Source organism: Capsicum annuum, chromosome 11 (genome assembly GCF_002878395.1).
Source record: "Capsicum annuum cultivar UCD-10X-F1 chromosome 11, UCD10Xv1.1, whole genome shotgun sequence".
Lineage (NCBI taxonomy): Eukaryota > Viridiplantae > Streptophyta > Magnoliopsida > Solanales > Solanaceae > Capsicum > Capsicum annuum.
The window spans coordinates 88342270-88355444 of NC_061121.1; the positions used below are offsets into that span (position 1 = coordinate 88342270).

The 13175-nt window shown below is 34.4% G+C and overlaps 1 pseudogene; it reads right to left on the reverse strand.

The window, feature by feature from the left end:
* Positions 1–241: 241 nt before the first annotated feature.
* On the reverse strand, positions 242–5280 carry LOC107846349 (annotated as a pseudogene).
* Positions 5281–13175: the final 7895 nt, after the last annotated feature.

Sequence of the window (13175 nt, forward strand, 5' to 3'; positions counted from 1 at the left end):
AAATATATAGAAAATTAAAGGAAAAGGGAAGTTCAGTTCCCTTCTTTTGCCATTGCTACTTGTCTTGATGGAGCACACAGCCAAAAACCCCTCGTTCCAGGAGTAAGTGTCCGAGCTTTCATGAACATATAATTCTCAGCATAGTTGTGTGGTTAGCATGTTTACCTCAGTGAATACTGACTATACATGGAAGGCCTACTAGCTGGGATTAGAAACGTATGTGTCATGATTTTCTAAAATTTCAAGTGTCTTCTGCAAAAACTTTTAATATGAAGTCTCAAAAATGTTTTGAGTACTTCTTGGGATCAACTGCAAATATTGAGGTTGGATCATATTGGAATGCTTTATAAGCATGTTCCATCTTCTTGCTTATGTCATAATTCTGTAGTATATCGATTATACCAAATGATAGAATGACATCATAATACTATCCTTTGGGGTCTCCCTTTAGCTGTGTCTTGAAATCACTTCTTCTCTTGGTTAATTCAGCCTTTTCTACCATGTTGATACCTAATCCAATGGAATCCCACCTTCAAATACTCAAGGGAGAAAATAGGTTGTCTAGTCAAAATCCATTCAAGTTGAAAACTTAAACAAAAGCAAAAAAAAAAAAATGTCAAACAATATCCGCATGAGTGTAGTTTACCCTAAAGGATAAAAAAGAAGATCCATGTCAGCCCTAGAAATTTGAGGCATTTATACATTACTACTCCGATCTAAATTAGCTGAAACAAAAGAAGAAATGAAAATCCTTCTTCATGTAGAGTTCGAAGAAAAAATGAATATGGAAAGACATGTCTACCAATAGGAGTCAAAACTCTAGAATTTTGTATGTTAGTAGTGACTTGTTCTCTAGAACTTAAAACTTCTCAAAAGTGCACTCCAACCAAAAATGTGTAGTCTATGACTCTGTCCTATTCAAGGAAATCACAGTCGCAGTCCACTTTCCTATGCAATAGAAAGTTTAGCATACTTTATGAAAGGAGAAACTGAAGGTAAAATTTTGAGTGCAGGTTAACACTGGCTTAGAATACATGTCTATGACTATGGTGAGATTCTTAATGTTGGAAAATCAAGTATAAAGCTCTACTGTCTCCTCTTATAACAAGTAATAGAAGAAACTTTCTCAGTCTAGTTACCCTCTTTTCAAACCTTTTATGTTATTTATAGACCAAAGAGATAAGAGTACTTTGTTGATTCCCAGTCACAATTTGTCTATTCAATATCAACACTAAAAATAAATAAGCCACCTATTATTGATAATAGACAAATCAAATATAAAATCTAAAGAGAAAATTTTCAAACCTTTTATGCTAAAAAGTACTTAGTATTTACAGACCAAAGAGATAAGAGTACTTTGTTGATTCCAAGTCAAAGTTTTTGTATTCAATATTAACACTACAAATAAATAATCCACCTATTATTTATAATAGACAAATCAAATATAAAATTTAAAGAGAAACCATCTACTAGTGGCATAGATTTTTTTCTTTCATCAACATATGCTCCTTTCTTCTGGAAAGAACTACGGCATGAAATAATGCCATTATTGTAGCAAAAAAAATTAAGCTTTTAAATGAAAAAAGAACTACTTGCAGAAATCTTGGAACCATACTTTATGCAATCTGAATATAAAATTAAGATCCAGGTTCTTGAGGGTAGTATTGGAGTTAATATAAAATTAAGATCCAGGTTCTTGAGTGTAGTATTGGAGTTAAATTTGGGATTCAGATTTCTCAGTGAGACGACCATAGGAAGAACCTTTCAATTCAAAATGCCTGTGATTGGCATACTCAGTACAGAACAAGTTCCCCAGTACGACAAAGGGAACCTTCTCATCAGTTGTTATCAAGGACAAACTAGATTAAAAAGAAAAGGAAGGACAAACTTGATGCAACAAAAGCATGACCTTATTAAATACTGTACTAAAAGATATTGTTCTAGTTATATCATATACCTTATTCTGAGTAGGTCCAGTCATCTTCACACAATGAAGGCCAAAAAAATTGGTAATTAGACTTTTCTGAAATGCTCGAAAATGATTGTAATAAGTTGGAAGCATTCGTAAAAATCTTATAGTTGTGTGAATGATGTGCTATTATGCAATTTACTTGAAAGACATCATTGACTGGTGCCAGATTAGTATTGTATAAAGGTATTCAGTTTAAAGTTGAAAAGAGAAAAATATTCAGACTGCAAAGGTTTCATTCTAACAATCGACAAGAAACAACCTAACTTACTTTTACTTCTACCTTCTTTAAGGTCTTTATCATGTACTTGTTATCATTGGTCAAGTAAAAAATGCCTCCACTTTTTCTTGAGGATGAGAGCTCTTGAAGTGCATTATTTCCACATATAGATATCATGTAATAAGCTGGATCCATTTTAAACAATGTCCTAAGGGTCCTGAAAATATAGTTATCTTTAGACTAAGTTCAACCATTAGTTATAATGATGAAATACTATCAATGCTATCCTAATCTGTGAAACATAAGGGCAATTTTTTTTAATTAAACGAGTGATTTTTGGTGTATAAATTAGTGGTGTATGTACAATCAATAGAAGTGCAATATTAGCACCATATACCTACAACAATCCATTAAGATCAGCATTATTCATACTTCACATCAGTTATGCATTTGAACTAACATATACATAAGGGGTTCATTCAAAGTAGTTTGTTTTTTTAGGATATACTGTATCAGCTTAACCTGAAAACTAATAGGCAATAGTCCTTCTATTTGAACTTACACGATTGGTGTGGAGGAGTATACTTAGATCCTTTTATAGGAAACTTTGTCAAGTACCATAATCAATGCTAACCTTTATCCATGACGTCTGAACAGGATCAACAAAATCTGCCCAATTTTCTGGTATCCATTCACCTTTCTTAATCTCGTTAATATTTGAACCGTCGAGGTAGATTGATGAGCAATTCTGTAGTTCTAATCATGTTTAGAAACCTTGAACCAACCAGTTGGTGATGAATATGTGTGATCTATGTCATTTATTTCTGGAGCCACTGTTATGTCTGATTTGGCAGCTTGAGTGGTTAATTTGCCAAATAAAGTTTAATGAGAGTATCTTCAAGCTGGAAAGTAAGTGTATTGCACCAGTTGGGAAAGAAAAACAAATACAAGAACAAAAATACAAAATAACTAACTAAATAGTATTTTACCACAATGAAGGCGGTGGTGGATTTTCTGGAAGCTTGTAATTGGTATCCTCTAAGTGATCTACTTAGAGTGAAACAGAAAGAGAATGTAAGAAATCACCAAGTGAAAATGGCTTTTGAATAATAAGAAATAAGATTTATAACACCTAAATAGTTCTCTAATGAAAGGATGAAGCAATTGAAGGACAACCATTATTGTTGGGGTGAGAATATTACAGCAGTGACAAAGGACTGATAGAAAGAGAGATCAACAATGAGATAATAAATAACAAAAATTATGGACATCAAAATTCATTAGTGAAGAAATTGCATGAAGATATATCTTACATCCATGATCCAACACTTCTCTCAAGTCAAATAGATAGGCAAACAATAAGCAAAACTGATTTGGTAATGATTCACCCTGCTATGACTCACAAGAAACTGCTATGATTCATTCAAATCCAAATGGACATGAAAAGTATTTCACCAACCAGAATATAGGAAACAGAAAAATGGTCCCTAGTAATGGATTCACATTTATATATTTTAGATACAATTATGGGTTCAATAAAATCCAATAGATTTGGCCCGAACACATAATATCTTCTATAACAATAGACAGGCAAGTAAACTTATTTACCTTCAGAGAACTTTGTAGAAAGTGGTTCCACTACTTGACTCACATTTTCACCTAACATATTGATGTCTACATCTACCTCATCTTTGCTACACTCTATAGGTGAAATGCTCTGACAACTATTTATTTCACCACAACCATCCTGAGGTACAATAATAAACTAACTTAACATAAATTAAACCAAAAATCAACTAGGCCAACATTTAAATGCTGTAAATTTTAATGCTACGCAGAAAAAAGGGAAAAAATCTACCTTAGAGAACTCTATCAGAACATAAGTACCACTTTCAAATTTGTAATAAAGGCCATCATTACAACTATAATACCAGCCTGCTTGAGGATCATGATAAAATCCAGTGCTGCATCAAATCAAAACAAAATAAACTCGTTAGGATTAGTATGGTAAGGGCTAGCCCTCATTTCATATTAACAAAAGACTGCAGGACATTGTCTAGCAATATAAATTCAAATAAAAAAACCATAACACCACACTTTTTACCAAAAGAACGATTATAATGATTGATCTAAAAACATAATTACTCCACATAACTACTGAAAGAAGTACAAATTTTTGAAAACTCGGATTAAATTAAGGGGTTACATAAAATAAATAAATTCAATCGCTAATTTAAAAAGGACAAGAGAAAAGAGGAATCAAATTAGAGATTAATACAATAAATTAAATCAAATTAAAAATAAAAAATAAAAACACACCAAGCATGATAATAAAGGTGAGAAGTTTTATCCCCAACAAATTGATTTTGGGAATTTTGCCATTCCAGTTCTTCTTAGCAAGGGAAGAGAGGTTGTTTCCAATGAATAGGGAATTACCATACTTAGCAAAGAAAGAGAGGCTATTTCTGATGAACTTTTGATAACCAATTACACCAATAAGATAGTAAGATAATCGAATATGGGTAGAAATTAAACAATGGTCCATCATTTATTCAATTCATTGCATCCATCATTTGTATACACAAATAAACATAAATTCCACCAACAAAATATTGCTAAGATAAACACTAGTAAAACCCTTAATTCTATTCTAAAGAAATGAGCTACTACAACTAAGAAACTATGGAAAATAATGTCTAAAATCTATAGAACAATCATTACACACAATATATGTGCTATATTTAGGGATGTACTATTTTCTTCCAGCTAATTCTTTAGTATTTTCTTTTACTACTACATAACATAACTAAGAGGAGAAAATTAAGATAAAATTCTCAATTTTCCAGTTCCAGCAAACAATATATAAACAAAATAAAAACGGGATAGAGGGTTTGGATATCAGAACTTGAGATAAATTTATAGCTTGATTGACTATCATCCAAACAAAATCAATTAGAATTCATCCAAGGGTTTATAAGCACTGACCCTTCTGTTCTTTGCCCGTCGCTGGCAGTGGAGATGCCTCTTCCTTGCCGGTGGTAGTCTTGATGCCCGTAATATCAACCCTAGCTGATAAAGTAAACATTTCCATTTTTGACAACTAATTATGTTAATCTAAAATGATTGTTTAAAGTTTTTATTCAAAAACTTATTTTGCTAAAAAAATATTTTATTATTTTTTGACTAATGTTTTATGATTCTTTTTGGTAATTAGAAATTAGAGGGAAAAAATATAGAGGTGGGAATATAATATTTTAGTGTTAAAAATATTGGAGGGAATATCAAATCTTGGTGTAAATTTTTGAAAAGTTATAAGGCAACACTTGTAAATTATTGTTTTAAAATAATGAAAATAGCCACATTCTAAAAGTGTGACCATATTTGTAAAAAGTATTGCCAATTATATAATAATATGGAAACACTTATAAAGTGCAGCCTATAGTATATAATAGCACGCTTTACAAGTATTGTAAAAATTATTATGGCTTAAAGCAAGAACTTAGGCTACATTTTAAAAGTGTGCCCAAAAATATTTTAGGCAACACTTTACAAGTGTTGTCCCAATTTAGTGTGGCTTTAGGCCAAAAATGTTGTAGTGAGGGACTGAATAAGAAAGTTTGCTTTGGGATTATCTCATGAGTTCACCCATGAGAGTAAGTCTGCCTTGTTAATTAAGGACATAGATATCTCTAGGTTGGTTGTGTACATGCAGCAGGTAGAGATAAAAAAAGAAGAAGACGATTGAGTTAAGTAAGATAAAAGGAAATAAGTTCAAATTTTTTGAACAGGTGGTGGTCAATAGAAGAGTGGTAAGGATAGTGGTAAGTGGCTAAAGAAGAAGTGAGAGAGTTTTGGTTCCTTCTTTATGGCTAGTGCTCCTTACCCAAAGTTATCGAGTGATAGGCGTTTCCATGGTGGCGGTAAATTTAGGGAATAAAGTGCCATATCTTAGTCTAGTGGGGCTCAGTCGACTCTATCATATCCTCTCTATAGATTTTGTTGTCGTTTGCATAGGGTTTCTATGATGAGGAAAAGGACAGATTCTTTAACTATGGTTAGTCAAGTCATATACTTAGAAACTGTCCTGTTGGTAAGATTTCCTTTGGGGCAAACAAGGTTCTGGTTGCTTCTTCTTCGACTGCAGCACCAAAGGGCACAACATCTAGTTTTGGCACTGGTCAGAATCACCGTTATACTCTTACTACCCGATAGGAGTTTGAGGCATCGACTGATGTCGTGACTGGTATATTGCAATTCTTTTCTTGTGATGTGTATTGTTTACTTGATTTTGGATCCACTTTCTCTTATGTGACCCCATTAGTGGCTGTACATTTTGGTTTTGGTCCTAAGTATATTTCAAACCCTTTTTCTATTTCTACCCCGATAGATGACTCGATGATTTCTAAAAGAGTTTATAGGGGGTATGGTATCTATTGGTAGTAAAAATAATTTGCTGGATTTATTTGAGTTTGACATGATTGACTTTAATGTCATTTTGGGGATGGATTTTTTACACTTGTGCTATGCGTCTCTAAACTGTCGGACTTAGAAGGTCATCTTTAAATTTCTAATGATCCTATTATTGACTATGCGGGTGGTTCCCTAGCTCCTAAGGGAAGGTTTATATCATATCTTAGAGCTTAGATATTGATTTCCAAGGGGTTTCTCTATCATCTAGTCTAGGTTAAAGATTCTAACTCGAAGGGTCTTTGTTTGTATTCCGTCTCGATGGTAAATGAATTTCTTGGGGTCTTCCCTAATGAATTTCTCGATGTTCCTTAGAATAGGGAGATTGAGTTTGGGATTTAATTTGTTCTGATCACTTATCCAATTTCTATTCCTCCGTATAGAATGGCTCAAGCTGAGTTGAATAAGCTTAAGGAGCAATTAAAGGATCTTTTAGATAAGATTTTTATCCATCCTATTGTGTCTCCATGGGGTGCACCTATGTTATTCGTGTGTAATAAGGATGGTTCCCTTTGGATATGTATTGATTTCCAATAGTTGAATAAGGTGACTATAAAGGATATGTATCCTCTTCCAAAGATGATTTGTTTGGTCAATTGCAGGGTGCTAAGTTTTTCTTCAAAATTGATCTCCAATCCGGGTATCATTAGTTAAAGATTAGGGAAGAGAAGATCCCTATGACTACTTTCCGTACCCAATATTTGGGATAGGCTTAAGGCTACCCAAAGTTGTAAATATTCCTATACCAGTGTGAGACAAACAAAGTTAGAGTTTGAGGTTGGGATAGGGTGTTCTTAAAGGTATCTCCCATGAAGAAAGTGATGCACTTTTGTAAAAAGAGAAAGCTTAGTCCCCGGTATGTTGTCCTTACTTGGTTTTATAAAGGGTTGGTAATGTTTCGTATGAGTTGGAATTGACTTCTAGTTTGAGCTTTATTTATCTAGCATTCCATGTCTCTATGTTGATGAAGTGTATGGGTGATCCATCTAAAATTGTGCCTATCAAGGAATTGGTATTTTGATTTCCTTGTCTTATAAGGAGGTTTTGATTGAGATATTGGATTGGTAGGTACGTTGATTATGGACCAAAGATATAACTTTGGTAAAGGTTCTTTGGAGGAACCATAAGGTTAAAGATGCTATTTAGGAAGCGAAAGAGGACATGAAATCTAAGTATCCATTCCTATTTTTTACTCTGGGAATTCAGGTAGAAGGTATGCGTTCTTTATCATACTTTTGTTTTCAAACTTTGTTAAAGGAAAGATTAACTTCCTTGCATCTTTGTTTTCTAACTTATTTAAAGGTTAAATTTGATGTGGTGGGATAAATCATGCTTGTACAACCATGTTCCATCATCCAGGGATGAATAATTCAAGTAGGGAAGAGTGGAAACACCCTGGGTTTTGATCCTTAGAAAATTTCTTGTGTATGAGCTTCTGGATATCAAATGATTAGGGGTACTTATCATATGATATGGTATGGTTTAGAGGTCTTGGTCGTATGTTACTCATTATGGTTTTTGTTGGTTACTGCCTTAGGTACAACTAGACTTTATATGAGTTGTATAGAGATGGTATGAGTGGTAAGATCCAACTTGTATGGTGAACAGTATCTGATGTCCACCATTCTGTCTAGGGTACAAGTGGTGGGCACAACTTGTATGTTGTGTATATGACACAAGGGGGTGAATCGTACCCTCCTACGCATATTTTTTAGATTTTAAGTTGGGGGTATTTTGGACATTTCCCCTCTTGCCGGACTTATAACCCATGTCTTATAACTTCTTTAGGGAATTATTATCTATAAAAAACACATCAAATAGACTCTCAGACACTCCCAAATCCTCAGGTTCAATAATATTTAGGGTTTTCATCAAGCATATAAGTGGGGCTTTCAAGGGTGATTTCTCTCCATCTTCTTTGGTGTCTAAGGCATGTTACTCCTCCCTAATTGTTAGTTCAACTAAATTCATGTTTTAATGAATGGTTTTCATGATTTAATTATGGGTATTATTTGGTTTTGAATTTTATGTTGAGGGTTTTGGTTATTAATGGTTGATTTATGTTTTCCCATGTTTTTACTTATGGTTTTCATATTATAATGGTGGTTTGTCATGTGGTTAAATGGGAATGGTCAATTGGTTCTAGGTTTTGATTTTGGTAACTATATGCCCTTAATATGTTTGTTAAAATGCCTATAAGATTGCTTGTACTACATAGTTGGACTTTCATTGAAAACTTTGCATGGTATAATATGGTAATGGAACCTAAATTGGGTAGATGGTTTTAATGGATAAATGTTAAATCCTTGATGGACATGGCTTTGATTAAAAATCTTATGGGGTACATGGGAATCCCATAAGGGAATCTAATAATGAAACCTATGGGGTACATGGGAATTCCCTAAGTGATTGGCTAAGGACATTGCTTGCAAGATATAGTCAGTATTACCACTTCTTATAGACGGTTAATAATATATGGAATTGATGGTTTGGTTTTGTGCTAATGGTTTTAATTGGGTAATAATGGTGGGTTGTAATAGCTAACCATGAAGGTGTGAGTCCAATGGATAGATACTGGAAACTCGTGTTTGCCGATATGAGGATTGGTCATGGATACCATGTACTTGTAAGGTATATGGGAATCCCCTAAGTTATACTTGTTTATATGTATCATGGAGAGTGAAGGGTACACGAGAATCCCCTTCCCCTATGATATCTTTCGTTTGTGCAATTACACACACTGGTGTGCGTTCAGGGGGTAACACTGGACCCATATGCCAGTGTGTTGATCTAGGATGGTTAAGCTACACATATCCAGCTTAATGGTTTTAAAGGTATGCTAAACCCGATTCTCTTTCCCGACATGGCTTATATATGTATAAGTATGGTTGTGATTACATTTAGTTATTTACTTAGTTTCAAATATTGGTATTGTTTTATCCTTATCCTGAGAGCATACTATGTTCACCCGCTAACCCATCTTTAGGCAATGTATCCCCACACGGTGTAGGAACCAACCATACTAATCTTCCTATTCAGTGACAAGATTCGGGGACTGCTTGTGTCAGATTGAAGTGGTGAGCTTCCATACTCTGAAAGGTTCTATTTCATGTTATGGACTTCTCTACATACTTTTGTTATTTCTTAGACATTGGTTTTGGCTATCGTTGGGGAAATATCTCGATCGGGTATTTTTTTACTTTTGGATAGAGGCTTTGTGTGAATATTTTGGGTTGGTATGGGTGGTGTCGACAGTGGCATTAGCCTTGGAATTGGTATTGGCATTGGGGCTTACACTAGTTGACTGTATTTGATTTATGATTTTTCCATTTTATTAGGTTATATATATTTAGAATTCATCCAACATTTGGTGTAGGGTGGTTATGGTTGGGTATTGGGGATGGTCTCTAGTCTCGGCTAGGCTTGAGGCACCCAACACGACTAGGCCTTGGTTTGGGTCATGTCAAAATCTCACCAAAAGTTGAGAGAAATAAATGAGAAAGGATAGAAATAAGGTGGGGATGATGCTCAAGCCAAGGAGAAAAATGAAAAAGAGGAGGATAGGATATTGAAAAGGGAGAATCCTTAGGTGATGTTGGCTAGGAACTAGGATCTTTTCAAGGAGCATGATGACAACACACACATGCTTATCCTAGACCATGCTTTACATACTAACTATTCTACTTCTCCTATTACCCATTCTATTTCTCTTATTTTGTAGGAATTTGATGATGTTTTCCCAAAGAGCTACCCAATAGATTACCCTCACTTTAAGGAATTAAACATCAAATTGACTTTGTGTTGGGTTTTCAATATCCCAACGAACCATCTTATCAAAGTAATCTAATGGACACTAACGAGATCTAAAGGAAAATTTAGGAACTCCATAACTAAGGATATATCAAAGAGAGCATGAGTTCATGTGTGGTCTCAATGTTGCTAGTTCCAAAGAAATATAGGACATGACACATGTGTTTTGATTATCAAGCTATCAATAAAATAACAGCATAGTATCACCACCTAATTCCCCATTTAGATGATATTTGTGATGAGTTGAATGGTTATTGTGTGTTTTCTATGATAGATTTTAAGAGTATGTACCACTAAATTCGGATGCAACCGGGTGATGAGTGAGAGACCGCATTAAAGACCAATTTTGGTTTATATAAATGGTTGGTCATGCTTTTTGGCCTCACCAATGGTTCTAGTACTTTCATGTGGTTGATGACCCATGTGATGAAACCGTTCATTGGGAAATTTATTTTGGTATACTTTTATGATGTCCTAGATTATAGCAAATCACTTGAAGAGCATGTTTTACATTTGTAAAGTGTGTTTGAAGTGCTGAGAAGAGAAAAATTGTATGCTAATCATGAAAAGTTCTCTTTTAGAGTGAATGAAGTAGTATTCTTACGATTTGTTGTTAGCTCAAGAGGAGCCGAGGTGCATTAATCTAATATAAACTCCATCTATACTTGGCCAACTCTAAAATCCATTGGTGAAGTACAAAGCTTCCATGGGTTGGCAAGTTTTTATAAGTGGTTTTTCAAAGGATTTAGTACCATCGCTGCTCCCTTGACTGAGGTGATCCATAAAGGGGATTTAGTACAATCGTTGCTCCCTTGACCGAGGTGATACATAAAGAGGATTTAGTACAACCGTTGCTCCCTTGACCGAGGTGATCCATAAGGACAAACTTGGTAAATAGGGTGATGAGCAAGCTAATACATTTGAAGCTTTGAAGGCCATACTTAGCTCTGCCTCCTTGTTATAATTTCCCAGTTCTAATAAGATATTTGAAATTGAATGTGATTCAAGTAAGGTATGCATAGGTGTCATCTTATTGCAAGATCATAAACTTATTGCCTGTTTTAGTGAAAATATCAAGGGCACAACTCTAAATTATTCACTTATGAGCTAGAGTTATATGCCTTGGTTAGAGTATTAGGTAATTGGAACCATTATTTGTGGTCTAAGTAATTCGTGATCTTAATCGATCATGAATCATTGAACCACCCCTGGTCCTAAGATAAGCTGAATAAATGGCATCCCAAATGGGTTGCGTTCCTAGAGACTTTTCCTTATGTAATTCAATACAAAAGGGAAAGAAAAATATGGTAGCTGATGCATTGTCTAGAAAGCATGTTCTAATCTCTATATTGTCTTCTAAGCTGATGGATTTTGATTGTCCAAAGGCAATGTGTGTTGAATACCCTAAATTTTCTCAAATCTACCAAGATTATAAGGAATAGGGTAGGGAAAGATGGATGAGGGATAGTGCTTCTATGTCCTACTATAAATTGTATAGTTTCTTATTCAATGAAAGAAGGTTTTGTGTCCCCTCTAGCTCATAAAGAGAATTGTTTGTAAGATAGGCACATGATTATGGTGTTATGGGATAGTTTGGAATAGAGCAAGACCATTTGAATCCTAGATAAACAATTCTATTAGCCCAAAATACTTTTAGATATTGCTAAATTTTATGGATAATGTATGGATTATAGAAGTGCAAAATTCCACCTTCTCCCACAAGGATTGGATAACTCTCTACGTACTCCCCATCACCCTTGTCTTGACATCTCTATTAATTTTGTTTTAGGTTTTCCAAGGAGGGATAGAGATAGTATTTTTGTTGTTGTCGATCCATTTTGTAAGATGACCTATTTTATAACGTATCATAAAAGTAATGATGCTTCTATTTTGGATTCTTTATTTATTGATCATATTGTCAAAATGCACAAAATCCCTTGGACCATTGTTAGTGATAGGGACTCCAATTCCTTAGTCACTTTTGGAGGTCATTGATGGGTAGGCTTGGCACCAAATTACTTTTCTCTATGTTTTTTCACCCATAAACCAATAGGCAAACTGAGGTGGTAAATAAGGCCTTAGGTTCTATGTTACACACCTTAGTTATGGAAAAAATAGCCTCTTGGGAGGACTACCTACCTTATTCAAATTTTCTTATAATCGTGTTATCTTTTTGACTATTGGTATGAATCCCTTTGAATGTGTTTATCGGTTTAAACCCTTACACCTTTAGATCTCACTTCTTTGTCTAGTGATGTTATGATAAGCTTAGATGGTAATAAAAGGGTGTAATCCATGTAGAAGATGCATAAGAAGGTGAGGATTTGCCTTATGAAGAAGAATCAAAGGGTGGCCAACAAAGTAAACAAGGGAAGGAAGTGACTTGAGCTTGAACTAGGTGATTGGGTATGGGTACACCTCCAAAAATATAGGTTCCCAGCCTAAATAAAATACAAATAAATGCCCTGAGGTGATGGTACATTTTAAGTTCTTAAAAGGATAAACAACAATGCCTACAAGATTGACCTTCCTCCAGATATAAAGTGTATAATACCTTCAACGTGCGAGATCTTTCACTCTCATGATAGAATTTTATCATCACTTGAATTTGTGGTTAAATTCTTCTCAAGATGGAGAGGAAGATACAATCTGAATCATCCCTTGAATTTGGATTCTGTCTCGTACTCTGGGTATCTTTGGTAGTGGCTC